Source organism: Columba livia, chromosome 6 (genome assembly GCF_036013475.1).
Source record: "Columba livia isolate bColLiv1 breed racing homer chromosome 6, bColLiv1.pat.W.v2, whole genome shotgun sequence".
NCBI classification, from domain to species: domain Eukaryota; kingdom Metazoa; phylum Chordata; class Aves; order Columbiformes; family Columbidae; genus Columba; species Columba livia.
The window spans coordinates 29,581,450-29,596,680 of NC_088607.1; the positions used below are offsets into that span (position 1 = coordinate 29,581,450).

Here is a 15,231-nt window from a genome sequence, read left to right on the forward strand (position 1 = left end):
AACTATTTCAAATAAAGCCCTATTTGTTTAGGCACTAATCTGTGCAAGTCCACAAAATTATTTCCAAGAAACTGTGAATTGTATTAGAATTCTTTAAAGCTACTAGTGACTGCATACATTTAAAAGCCAAAACATTGTGTAAATTACTTCAATGCTCTTTCTCCCTCTACAAACTGTTGGAAAATCTGAAATGCTAAATGAAGTACACGTGTGTGTGTGTGTGCGTTATACACTTCTCCAAAGACTGAAATGAAAAAATTATATATCTCAGTTCTATTTGTAGGACATTTCTAGCCACATATTTATAACACACATACTGCAACAGGGCGTTTGTTCACTCACAAAACACAGACCCCTAACAACTGCTTTCTGCAGCAAGAGAGCTCAGTCTTTGAAAATGATTTCTTATTTTTGAGCAGCTGTAAGAAAGTCGCCAACGTCCACTTCGGATACTTTAACAAAAATCTTGAGATGAAGATTCCATACTGCTTGTAAATACCAAATGTGTGTACATTAGGGCAGAATTTAGAAACACAGCTACTAAGTTATTATGTAGCTGTCTGTTTCATAAACAAAGTTGTTAACCATGAAGAAATTAAAGCCTAGCTGCATCTTACCATGCCCAGCACAATTAGGTAATTGGGGACGCCACTCACTGGACTCCTGAATGGCAATCTTACTGTTACTCTGGTTTCCAATTAATTAACTGCTAAAAATTTTCTGCCATTAAACTAACAGTAATGAAATTCAGTAAAATTGTTTTCCCAGTGTCATCAGGTATTCAGACATATTCCCAGTTAGTTACAAACATGACACATTTCTACTTAAGCACATTTAAATGTTATTTCACTACACAATTTTTATTCGTCTTGACCTATTTCCCCTCTTTCAGTCCCATCACTTTGGTGATTAGCTGGCTGAGATCTTCTGCCCTTAAGACAACTGGCAAGCAGACAGCCATGTTCCTTATACTATAAATGACATCAACTTCTGTTATTTTAACTAGAAGCTGTCATTCTTAAATGTTTTCATTATCTATTTATCATTTTTGCTAGTTTCTTGACATCATACCAGTCAATGTAAATGAGGAGAAATGTCTCCACATGTAATGCATTCCAGCTCTAAACTTAACAAATCCAAACTGGGAACGTAACTTTAACCTTTTAAATGTCATTCGCCAAAACAACACAAAAACCAAAACCCAAACCACCATTACATAAAGAATACCTTTGGTTCAGGAAACATAAGAAGCACAAATCATTAAATTGTTACAAATATCACATTATTTCATATTATGGTCATAGTATACTGCCCACAAGACCTATCACATGTTTTGGCTCTGAATTACAGTTTTACACATACAATATACCTAGGCTGAGGAAGGGAAAAACCTGGGCCTCAATCTTGAATATACATTTGGCCACTTTTGGGTTTTTTTTTAAGTGAACAATGGACCCTACAATCAAAGCCAGAGAATTTAAAAGTACAAATGCGTTCCAAGGAAGGGTTTCTAAAGTGCAACATCCTTTTCAGCACTATAAAGAAGACTAATGAATGTTTTCACAACCTTGCAGTAATTTTTTTCATAATTTGAGCACAATTGTTCATTAATCTATGTCAAAAAAATCTCCAGAACAAAAAACTGACGGGGTTAGCTTTTATTATACTTAGATCCCACGGCCTTAGCTTGTTTCTGTTATGCGTATAATCTTTGTCCAATCTAGAAAAAGAAATTCACAACTACTTTTTTTTCTCCTAAACCAAGGAGATTATGCAAATTCTGGGACACATTAAGAGTTCTCCAGAAACTGGGATTTTGTTTGGTGGTTACAGAGCATATTTTTCATTTCATGGTGCCCAAGTAAAACAGCCTGTCTTCTTTTGGACACTTAATTTAATCAATAACTGTACAAAAAAAAAAACTATAGCAAAGCTATACAAAACCAAAACAGCTATACAAAACCACGCTTGTCCCCCGGTGTCACTGACATTGGTTTCTCCTACAAGAGGAGGAGCAAGGAAGAGAAAACCCAGATCCCCTCTGTGCTCAGGCCAGCCCGCAGCTCCAGCTCCCAGCGCACCTTCCCACCCATCACTTCGCCCACAGGAGGGGAGCTTAAGCTAATTGCCGAGGGGCGCGTTGCTAAAATCCACACCTCTTAGGCCAGAACAGCGCTTAGAAAAAGAGGTTGCTATTTGAAAAACGCATCACTTGAATTTAAATTTTGGTACAAAGAAGACAACAGCAGCAACAAAGCTGAGACAATTCGATGGGGGGGTGTTTTTTAGACTGTAACTTCTTCTGCCCCGGTGTCCCTGCCGTCCCCCCAGCTCTGGCAGCGCCGGCAGTGGGGTTCCCGGGGCTGGCCCGCCGCCAGCCCCCAGCCGCGCTGCCCCCCGGCCCGCAGGGCCGCTCGGCTGCCGAGCCCAGCAGACTCTCTGGCTCCACTGCCATTGTCTGCGCCGCCGCCTTGCTCCTTATCCACGGCCTGGATTAGCATAAGAATACCGCCTGCCCCCTCTGCGAGCCAGCTCCTCTCTACCAGACCTCTGCCCCTTAAGAATAAACACGGATTGGGTTTCTTTATTTTTCAGATTTTCTCTTAAAGTCCTCTTTTCCTATTCAAGAGTTGTAAGAAACAACTAAACAAATAAAATGCTAAACGAGCAAAGCTGACAAGGCTCAGGAATACTGGCTGCATAGATTAGTAAATACCAAGGTCAAAAGAGTCAATTTGATAATGCTATTCACAGAGGCCTCACTCTTCACACTCATGTCGTGGGTATGATTTTAGTTATTACAGGATACACATTTCAAACAGAGCAGAGAATAAACAAACTCTAGAAAAGAGTAACAGAAAGGAACATTAAACCCCCCCCCCCCTTTTTTTTTTTTTTAAATTTACTCCCAGAATACAGAGTTTCAAATTAGTGAGGACAAATAGCATTACTTACCAACACAACCCTCAGCCAAAAATACACACACACTCCCTCCAAACCGCTAGTAGCAATGCCTTCAATGCAGGAATCACTGCTGCCCACTTAAACAACTGCAAACCCTTTCCCTCTGGTAATTTACCAGGACACTACTGTGCCCCTTGTAAAGCAAGTGACATGACCTAGTATTAAAAAAGGCCAAAAGAAAACAATTTCACAAGAAGCTAACTGCTCGCTCTCAAAAGGCTTAAAACTGTCAACACGGACATGTTTTTTTGTTCTGCTATCTATAAGATGACTGCTGTCCACATTAATTCATACATAATTTTGTGAGCAAGATAAAAACACACTTGCAAGTGGTATTTCATAACCAAGATACATAATTTTTAAATCATCAAATTTAGCAATGGGCAAGAGAAAGGCACTCTTCAACCCTATTTGCTCAATAGATACAAACAGCAGAGACAAGACTGGCAAGTTCAACATCATCATGATTTGCTAATGCAAAGTGCTGCTTGGCAAGGTAAACCTTTAATCCTCATTTTCCTCACCTGCTTGCCATGTCCATAGAGACACTGTACTCTGCTGATACGAGAAACTCTGTGTCTAGCTCTTCTCACAAATCACTGTCAACAATGCACGTATCTTCTCAATGGGCCAGGCTCCATCAGTCTTCCAAAGAGGCCTTTTAAGAGCTGGACAGGGCAAATAAACCTGTAGATGCTGCTCTTCTACACTCCTCTAAAACACCAATGTGGCAGGGGGAAATTAGTGTTCTTACTACAGAAACAAAATTTTAGATATATCCTTTGCAAATTAAATTTAACTGTTACGTTTATTCTTCATGTTAGTTATATTGCCCTTCTAACTTTAAATTGCTGAAACTTGCCCTTTCAACCTCTCTTATAATTCTTTTGAATTATATCAATAGTCAGCTAACAGCTCTTCTGTCATCCATGAGCCTCCACACTCACCCGAGAAACTCATGTTGGGATATTTTTACAAGGTTACAAGCTCCAGACACAAAATACAGGAGGTTACCACCTCCACAGCAAGGGCAAGGGAAGTGAGCAAGTATTGTCGGTGGCAAGTCTAGCATAGGCTAAACCAGAATCAGCAGCAGTTTAAATTAATATGCCAGGCTCTGAACAGCTGTGGCTGATAGCTGCCGCTTGCTTGATACTGCCAGGGAGGCGCTGACCTCCAGCAAAAGAGCAGGGTGGACAGCTGGGGGCTGTAACCTCACCAGCCCTCTCACTAGTAACCTCCAGAGCTTGCACAGAGAAACCTGACCAGTGCAAAGCTCCAGCAGGCCCAGGCAGGGGAAAAAAAGCACAAACAAAAAACCACAAACACCACACAAACCCACCTGAGAGCAAATATCTTATAACTGCAACATTCATTATCTTACATAGAACCTGCAAAGTATTCAGTTATTCTCAGTATCGTAGTGTGATAAACACTTGCGTATAAAGCATGACATGCTCATGCACAGAGTTATTTTGCAAGTACTGGAGATACTACATTAGCCTATACTAAGAAAGTGCAAATAATCTAGAAATGAATTATATGCTGCAATCGGTTTCTACTTTCATCTGCAATACTGAAGTTTTAATTGTGAAGTATGTAAGAAAATAGTATTGCTCCAAGAAAAATTTCCAGGACTCTGGATGTATGTGTCTGAGCCTATCTCACCCCATTAGTATTCTGCAACTTTTGCTGAGATGAAAATACATTTTAATACAAACCAAAGTTAAACTTAAATGCATGGTAGATCCGCTTGGTTAAATAACTACAGAAAAAACATGGCATGCACATGCACACAAACTACTCCTCTTAAGTTTAAACAATGTGCTTTCATCAAATATAGCTTTGAAGACATTTCTAAATCCAAACACAGTAATCTTTCAATAAGTAGACAGAGTTCAAAGGTAATGTTTATACTTCAACAGTTATAGTTGCCTATTTCCCTGCACTGAAGTGCTAAAGCAATACTACTATTTTTTTCACACAAAATTTAAAAACAAACATACACACAAGAAGTATGACTAGAAAGCTCAATGAAGTTAAAATAGCTAAATTTAGAGTTTAGTAGTTTTATTAGCAGTATCTGTCTCACATAAGTATTCAAGCAATTACACCTCTTTTTAATGCAAAAAGCTCATTTTAAACACACTAAGAAATAGAAGTTTTTCAACAGCTGTTGCACAATAGATCTAAGAATAGCAAACATCAACATGTAAAGTAGCAGTTTGCTTGGTTTTGTTTTGGTTCTAGATTAAATGAAAGTTCACATTCCACTAATACTTTTTTTTTGCTCCATTCAAATCTTTGCTTTTCTTTCCATATTGTAAGAAAGCAACGGGATCAAGACCTAAGAGAACTAAGAAGTTACAGAGATTATACGATAGATTTGTTCTCCTATCAATTTCACTTGCTTACCTACTTTTTCTCTTTGCCCCTTGTGGTGTGTGACTTAAAACTGTCCAAACTCGTGACTACAGGAATGATTTGGAGACTATTTTTATTGCAAACATTTCCCCCATTCCCGTATCACCCTTAAACTTAATGGTATTTCCTCTGATGTCTCAACAGTTCCTTAAGCTAAAACTCTTAAAAAGTAAATCCATCTGCCTCCTGAGTCAGCTCTTCATTAACTTTGGCAATTCAATTATTCCCCAATTATTCAAGATCACATTCTTATAAGCATCTCATTCTGCCTTTTCATACATTACCTGTCAGGCCCATTATGGCATCTAAAAGTCATTTATTCCTTCCACATCTCCACTATTAAAACCTTATTTCTTTTGTGATTCTTTAGCCTACACTATCACCTCCAATAGGACAGAATTAAGGCTGACTCAAATCTGTGAAGCAAAAATTGAATGTTACAGGAAAACCACAGATTCTGTAACAGGAAGAAATTTTTTGTTATGAGTAGAAGAAAACTAATTATTTTTGGCAGAAGAAAAAAGGTACAAAAAAGGTATTGTTATTGAACTTTCTCTGTCAAATGCTGTACAGTATCTTGTAATGATCAATCATCTGTCACTTCCTGAGTATTTTTTTCAATTTCCCTTTTTTCACACATTTGAGTTAAGAACTGTAGTACTGAAACAAAACAAGCAAATGAAATACTGTAGTATAAATAACAGTTCTACTAAAGAGGCAGATCAGTTGATCGCTCCTATGTCCTGACCATAAGAGCAGTCAAAAGGAAATGTTTAGAGCAAGAGTATAAGACCCAGAGAACAACTAGGACGCTCATTCTCCACATTTCCCACTACATTAATTTCTTCTGCTGCAAAATTTATCCGTATCACCAACCCCCACAAAGGGATTTACTCACCATAAATGTATCCATCTACCCCCTTGAAATTGATTTGAAATAATGGTCTCTACGATAGTTTGCAATAACTGAATATCACTGTGTAGCTCTGCTATATGCTAAAAAAAAAAACCCTCACAGACCTGGAATGAATACATTAACACTGGGAATGCTTTCAAGAACTTTGTTGATAAGCTACCAGTTGGCCGTCACAAGGCACATGAACACGCTTTATCCAAATCCCAGTTTTACAGTACAACTGCAAAACTTCTTTCCTGATCCTTAGAAGCATTTTGCTACTCACATCGCCAAGAACATTGTTAGACACACAGTAAGCTGTTTTTGTTTATCTGCTCTACCTTAAGCACAGTTTTGATATCCGTGATATTCTGGCTCAGAGAACTGGTATAGCAGACTGTAGAGAATATACTTCTCCCGGATCACAAATCTATACATGCATGACATGCTCAGTGGTAACTGCTCCCCTTGCAGTCACAGCAGCTCAAATCTCAAGCATTTCTACATAAGCACGCATGATTATTTAAAACAACAACAACAACAACAAACAAGAAACAACATTGCAGTCATGAATTTTTTCCTCTTCCTTCACTTACAACATGAGTTACATAATTAGTATTTTCTTTTTTGGGGGGGTGAATGGTCAAATGCTATATGTGTTTGCCATAGAAATGAATGTTTTAGTTTTCTGAGAAACTGATTTCAGCTTATCAATTTACCAGCTGTAAAATTTGCAGATGCATTAACACATTTAAAAGTAACATTGACAAGGCCACGGAATTGGGAGACTTACTTGCTTTCAAGTATGCAGTACACTTCGTACTGGATTTCGAATTACTATGAAACCCAATCAACAAAGAATAGCAAGAGTAACCACTCCCACTGGTTCAAGAGTTCCACAAGACCTTTTCAGGTGCTTTTTTAATTTTTCTTCCCAGTCACAGGAACGGTGACAGTGACAGTATGCCGCCTTTTCATGGGACTGTGTGTCCACCTAAGGATTGAGCTGCTGCTCAGGCTCTGGCAGAGTAATAGGTGGGGGAGAGGGAAAGGTTCCTTCTCCTGATGTATGGAGAGGAACGGCAATAGAACTGCTGATGCTTGTTTTAGAAGACAGATAAAGACATTCCCACCCACCCCGCCACCCTCGAGTGAAAAAAAAGTCTTGATAATTCAGAGATCGGGGGTGTCACCAAACAACAGATATAATGAGGGGAAAAAAACTTCAGTAGATTACAAGTGTGTATTTTCAATCTCTATGATAATTTAAAGCGCACAGAACTTCAGGACACCTGTATAAACATTCCTCTTCTCATACACTGCCACCTCACAGACTTCAGGGAGCCTCTTCCGTACAGGCAGACCCCTCATCACTGTCACTCCACTGAAAGTCTAGGATCAATCTTTTTCTGTAGAAAATTTTCATATGCTTTACCTGACAACTGAAACAAATCATTGTTTTTCAAAAAGCAGCAACTTGAAGCAACGTGTTTGAATGAGAACAGGCATTTTTAGATTCTAGAAGAACAACAACAAAATCTGTTTGAAGCACAGTCAAGTGTAACAATTTGGGGACATTTCTGCATATCCTTACTATGGAAATTTTCCTAAGGGATGGGACTACTTAGTCCTTTAGTGTTACCCTAACAGATTCAAATTTTCCATCACTAACTGCAAAGCGTCATCAACTGCAAACATTTAAAGCCTGAGTGCAAGATGCCCTGTCTATATCTAAACACAGAAAAATCAGTGCACGGAAACTTCCTCATTACTGTAAGCAAGCCACAGCTTCTAGGAAATTCAAGTTAAAAATCAGGAACATGAGGCTGCTGTTTTCTTCAAAAGTTGATATATGACAAACACAAATATAGGCATATGCATAATATTTTCCCATGCAACTTATGCATTTGATCATCCACATGATTATACTTTTTAATACATATTAAACACTATTCCAGACAAGTTTTCACCGAGAGGCAAGAACTCGGAGGACTATGTAAACCAAGTACTTAGTCCTAAGCGTCTTGTCTTTCTGATTTGTGCATTCACAGACTTGCAGCAGATAGGGATGCCCATGTCCCTACCTGTATGCATGTACTGCAGATGCTCTTAACTAGGTTCACAAGAACGGATGGGTCACACTCCAGTTCTAGCAGGTCTCTGTTTACTGAAGATGACACAATCTCTTACCGCTTTCCAGATACAGGTTTGCCATCATGTTTCTAAAACTTCACAGTAATGTCTACTTCTCTATTTCTTATCAATGGTAATATCTTAATATTTTGCAACTATCTGCCTTACTACTTTAACAAAATAAAGACCTGTGTACTGAGACAACACCACAATCCTTGTTCTGGTGGACATAGCAGCAAGGGTCCCCTTTCCTCCCCCAAAGCAAATATTTGACCACAGCTCATCCTACCTAAACAGTTACATTTTCCTTACCCTAAGTTCATACTAATGTACTACTAAAGTAACTTTTACATTCATCATCCTTGCTTCATCAGTTATTCTAGAGCTGTGTACTTACTTTATTTTTCATCAAGCTATGTTATCTTTCCTAATTTTCTGTAAGCTTGCTCTTCAGATTATTAGTAAATACAACTAAAGTACTACTACTGTTTGGCATATAGCCACCTCACCTGTCTTCTTTTTTTTTCCCCCAAACCATTCTGTTCTGAAACCAGATTATTGTTACTCTGCTTTCTTACTGATTTTCTAAGCAACTTTTAATTATTTCTAACTATAACTAGAAAACTTACTAGCATTCTAAGACTTTATATTGTACATACACTTTCAGACTTTGTGCACTTGCCCACAGTAGCTGAACCAGTGGTTTACATCTGTTTTCCCCATACATATAAAGCACACCATCCTAGTATTCAGATTACATTATTAGAAATAACTAAAACCATTATCACATCAAGTCAATTCATGACAAAGCACATGGAAAAAAAAAAACCCACACCTGTGGTTCGTTTTTTTTTAAATTAACCTACACCATCAAGAAGTTCTCTTCCATTCTACAGTATTAACACATCTCCCTCTTTTCCAAAAATGGCAAAATATTGCCATTAACTGTCATATGACTAACCAATTCATGAATTTTTACTGCCTAATTATTCAGATTCTTTTTCAGCATAGGTATTTTTAAAAATCAAAGTTTCAGAACAGAATATTTACATTTTAAAATATTCAAATTATTACTCAAGATCCTGAAATTCCTGTACTGTGTTGTAAAGGCAAAACATATACATTTTAAGGACATGAAAAAGTATGCCTTCTTTACCTAGACTTGGCAATGGTACATGTTTAATTTTTTAAAATAATATAACATACCTGGATTAGAAATAAGAAAACTAGCAAGTTTCTATCATGCTGTTTTTTATTCAGTTTAAGGATATTATACAAGGACCTTGATCTAAATCCATTTTAGATTTCGGTAGGTTAATAAGTAGCTGTTTATTTTAAAATACACGTTAACTGGACCCCTAGATTTATTTCTGTGCAATTCCATATCAACTACAACACTTGAGAAACATCTCATTTAACATTCCATGAAAGTTATCGTAACATTAAAACCTTGGTACCGCTGGAGGACTTTTAAACCTATCTCAGAGGAACCTAGTCCATAACTGACTTCTTTGGACTGCTTCAAAATAGCAGCATCAGAAGGAAACGTTTATCTGCTTGGTTTTGCCTCAAGAAAATAAAAAAAAAGGAAAACAATTCTTGAAAACAAAAAACTATCTCTGTATTAATGTTCAGTACATAACCACATTTTACCTTTCTTAATGTAAACATTAAGCAAGCAAATAAACCGAAAAGAAAATCTGGTATATTTCTAATTACATATCCATGTTACAATAATCTGATTGTAAGATACACTTCTGTCAATATAAACATCTTCAGACTGTACTGTGAATGCAGATCTGTGTACTTTTATCACTGTGAATTTTTCATTTGGTTCATTATCCTACCCCATAAAATTCCCATCCTCAGATATGGAAATAAGATAGAAAATTTATCCTCCTCTTACTACATAGGAACTTGCCTGGGTTTCTTTCAGATCTGTTACCCACTACATTTTCAACAGGAGCCTCTGAGCCAAACAGAGCCAATAAAAAAACTGTGAAATGAAGGGATTTTTGGACAGCTTAACTCAGCCTTCCTGAACCTGACACAGCCTCAGCCTAGCAATAGGGAAAGCTCTTGTTTTATGCTGAGATTGAGACAGTCACATTACTGGAACAACCTGGGCTAAGGCAGGCCAAATGGAAGTGAGGAAAACACTGTTAGATAGATACTGGTCAAAGGACCAGCAGAATGTGTGACAGCATGTCACAGAACAGAGCGGCTCTGGAGGGGAATCACTGGCACGTCCTGTTTTCATCAACTAATTGACAAGACAACATGGAATCCTGGTTACTCCACTCTGGAAAATGCTTTGAGCACACAGACCTGCATTTCCCATTTGTGGTTTGAGCCTGAAGTGGCTCAGCGTGTTTGTTACGGAATTAACTCCTAGCAAATAGTTTGCCACCAAGGAAATTTGGTGCCAGCTAACCCAACCTTACAGAACGACTGCTTCCTAAATGATGGGAGGGACGTTTTATGTAGTCGTGATGATTCATAAGAAAACCACTGCAGGAACACCACCTCATCACTGGCAGATTTCACTCTGAAACACTGCACGTGTTGCTGGCCACTGAACAAACAAGCTCCATTCACATAAGAAAAGATGGTTCTATCACCACTGGTCTGGGAGGAGACAGAAAGATGACACCTCTGTGGACACTCAAAGCTGAAAAGTAGGAAATTACTCCTAAACTGTCAACTAAAGTTACTGGTTCAGTAACTGCACAGGGGAGATCTTTAATCTCCTGGTTGATACCTTGCTGCAGGCAAGTCAAACTAAGGGAGTATTTTACATTTTAATGTAAAAGGGCAAGTCATCCCAGGCCAGTTTTCAGTACCCCAAAGAAAACAAAGTAATAATACAATTAAAATCTTTAATATTAAATAAAGATACAGGAGACTAGCTGCAGAAGGTAATTAAGCATACAGAGCCTTGCTGATTAGGTGTAATAACACGATGCCGTATTTCTCCAGTTACATCGCACTAGAAATGCCAAAGACTTGCACAAATTCAGAGCTGCAATTAAAAGACAGACAACCTACTAAGTAAGATGTTAGAAAATTTTACACTGTCTTAAAAAATAAGAGCAGAACTAGCGTAAGTACAATGAAGGGTTGCATTACAGAGATATTCCATTTCAAGAAAGATTAAAATAAACTATCTTGAGAACTGTCAGAGAGATGGATGATACTCTTCATTGAACCTTAACAGGGAGGAGATAACCAGAGAGATTTAACCACAATTTCTCCTGTACACCAACTAGGAACTAAGAAATAAATTATCAGGCAGCAGTTTTAGATGCAAACAAAATGCACTTTCTGTATATGACAAACATTTGACACTAAAGCACTCACTTTCACAGAGTTTTGTGGGTGTCAGAAGTCATAAATGGTCTAAAAACTACACCTGAAAGCAGGTCAGGCTGTGAAATACAATACCACACAGCTCTCACTTAGGAAGTACAGAAAATGTTTGATCAACACCTGGGACAATGCTCTCTGTCCACATCTGCTATTTATAGATTTTCCCTCTTGGGCCCTGGTAACCTTATTTTTTGTCTTTGTCACCTTGCTATTGAAATTCAAGTATAAAGGTACCAGGAGATAGAACATACACAGGAACAGAAATTATTAGCAAAAGGACTATTTTTAGTTTGGTTCTGATAAGTTCCCTTCTTGCCTTTTGTGTGCTTGTTGATTTACAAGCCCATAATCCTTAGTAAAAACAGGACAGGCTGTGTCAAGATAGGGAAATTTTGTGGTAGAGTGATGTTGTCATTTCATATTTTGCTGGATCAGCTATTTACATACAGGGAAAGCATAAAACCACCTCCCTCCACTGTCGCTAATCCTGTCGCTATTTTAAAATACAGTGGACAAGAGCGGAAACAAACTTGTGAAGGTGGTTTGGCAAGGGGGTGTGAGGGGTAGTTTTGTTTTGGTTTTCCCTTTTTAAAATAATATTTCATCCCATTCATAATAAATATTTAATTTCACTCATATTTAACCCAACTGTATAGATTTATGCCCTGCCACTTAACACCAGAAAGCTTTTGCTCAGCCATATCAGCAAAATAATAAGTATCAGCAAAAAAAAGCCCTTTTCTCTTTCTCTCTGTGTAACAGAAGGGCATCCACCCATTTTTCAGTTCACTTCAGTTCAGGATAGCATCTGAAAGATACTTAGAGGGAAATACAGATGGTATCTTGACATACTAATTAGCATTTACTCTTTATGTAGAGACCTCATTTATACATGGCATTTCCTCTAAGCATTACCCTTCCCTCAAACCCCTTGTATGAAAGGAGTGAGATTTTTCATTAATAAAGTTTACAGCACTACTTCTCCTAATACTGCATCAGCTCTAAATGCTTTGGGAGTGGGATCACTGAGAACAGAGGGCAGAGTGATGAAAGAATTGTTCTATGATGACCCGTTCTTTACCCTCTATCACTGCCGTATCCTGTAAACCCCTGAATTTTACCCAAAGAAAGATCATAGTTTCACTTTAGCACTTGAATCACTCTTTTAAACGGCTGATGTGGTTCTAGTGTCCACTGCAGACCATCTCAGTTAATGAAGCTATTTAGTGATACAAATAGCTCTTAAAGTACACAGTCTTCTATTAGTATGCACGTGTTCCACAAACACTTAATCTCAATTTTGCAATTTGCTTCTAATTACAAGCCTGATAATAGAAACTGTTCTTTCTGGTAGAGTGATCTTTGAAGACAGTGCCTCAACTGCAGTCTTCTATTGATAATTTGAGAACTGTTATTTATTATTCAACTGTGTCTCTCATTGGAGGAGAAATTATCTGCTCCCCTCTTCAGGGAGAAAAACAGAGGAAATTGGTTCTTGATTTTGTGTTAGTGCCAAGTCCATAATTTTCAGCACTGATTCCAAGTCCTTTACTTTCCAGTACTACACAAGTATGTGAAACCTACGCTAGCTGCTGGTTTGTTTGCAGGGTGCATAAGACAACTGGCCTTTGAATTATCCAACACATTTTTAGGAATATATGACTGAATGAGAAGAAATAGTACCTGCCTGTCTTCTTGTCAGGCATAAAATAACTTGAGTAAAATAGGAAGGTGAAGGAAGCTAACATACATCCTTAAGACATGCATTCAGCATGTAGATCAGATTATTATCTTCCTCACCTGAAGTGCTGTAGATTGACTGCAAATATTGCACTTGTCAGCACAATTTCCAACTTTATACTTTTGGGAATTTGCTTATGGTGTGCAGAAAGTTACATGTTTTGAGCAATACATCAGCTAAAGATGAAGTGTGGGTTAGCTGGATTCACTGCTGATCTTTCCCTAAGCACTGTTTCTCTACAATTTGGCCTCCAAAAGGGGATACATGCTTTTCTCTGTCAGTCAAATGTGTGTTAAGATTGCTTGGCTGATCTCCATTAGTGAAAAAGGCACAGTCCTACTGTAAGAAAAAACTGTTTTCTTGAAAAGGGATTCAACATCTGTTTCTACCTGTGGCCAAAATCTGCAAGATAAAATAATCTGAGATGAAAACTTACTCTGAGAACAAGCTGATGATGACTGGTGAACCTATTAGCCCAAGTCTCTGAAGCTGTCCCACCTGTTATAGAGACCCCATTTCTACCCAGATGGGAAAAAGTGAGAAGGGCCAACAGCATCACAGCTTAAAAACAACTGTATGTGCGCTCTGCTTCAGCTCCAGTTGAACAAAGTGAGAACCATGAGAAGCTAGATGTAGGATGGCGGGTGCTTTATTTAAACAGATTTAATTTTGCAGAAGAGAATTCTGAAATATGTGATAAATCTGACATTTCAGAATTATTCTACTTAGTCTCTTAGTAACATAAAGGAAAAAAGCTTCAGACACCACAAAGCAGCAAACTATGAACCAAACACACCCATCACTCATAATCAATCACAGGAATGTCTTTATGTAAGAAGCAGTGGAATTTAATTTGAAAACAAACAAACAAAACCCAGAAAACAGAATGTTTTATTAAGACCAGTAATAATAAAACCCGGTGTAATAACATTTTGTACCAGTCTAACACTGTGCCAGAGGACAAGATGCCCAACAAGTACATCACTTAGTTGTGTACCAGTCCTTTATTTCAACTAAAGCATTAGTAATAACCATGACCAGACAGATTGTACCAAACACAATTTGTATGATATAGTAATTTTTTTGCCAATGTATATTTCTACAATAGATGTCTCTGTAGTTTTGCTGTCTGTTTCATAACTGAAACATGGACAGAGAGTGGATAAAACAGCTGTTTCAGTAGGGTATTAAAGACTGTCACTAGCATAAAAAAGAAGGCTCAGAAATGTTTGTAAGAAAATATGGTAGCTGCTTTATCATACGCTTTTTATCACTGAAATTCTTGAAATAGAATTTTGCATGCATTAACCTTACCTCAGAATTAGGAAACTGAATGAAACGGTATTGTACTTCAAGTTTCCTCCAGACTGTTTTCATCTGTACTTCCACTTCATTAGTTCAAAGGTGGTATTATGGAAATGCATATTTCTATTAATCTGTAAAACAGTAGGAAAATTTGTCTTAAGAGATACCCAAAGAAATGGTATTGACAGCTTATAATACATAATGTGAACTGCACATTGTAGATACTAGTATCTGAAATTACAGAAGCTATCTGCCATTATGAACTGCCCCTAGCTAGAACAAACTTCGTAGGCTCCTGCATTTCTAACAGTTGCATGGCTGCAGTATATTTATAAAATACTGATGCTAAAAAGCACTTACAATTATTTTTTTAGTATCATTAAATAATTCACTCATATAC

General features: G+C 37.7%; 1 protein-coding gene across 2 annotated transcripts in view; it reads right to left on the reverse strand.

Annotated features, from left to right (window-relative positions):
- The window catches only part of BMPR1A (bone morphogenetic protein receptor type 1A), an 82,007-nt gene that overhangs the window by 31,394 nt on the left and 35,382 nt on the right, over positions 1-15,231 (reverse strand). Inside the window, exon 2 of one of the 2 annotated variants that reach the window (XM_065067776.1) lies at positions 14,841-14,962. The exons of the other annotated variant lie outside the window; for it this stretch is intronic. The gene's annotated coding sequence lies outside the window, so the exon portion shown is untranslated. The remainder of the gene's footprint in view (positions 1-14,840; positions 14,963-15,231) is intronic. 2 annotated transcript variants of the gene reach the window in all.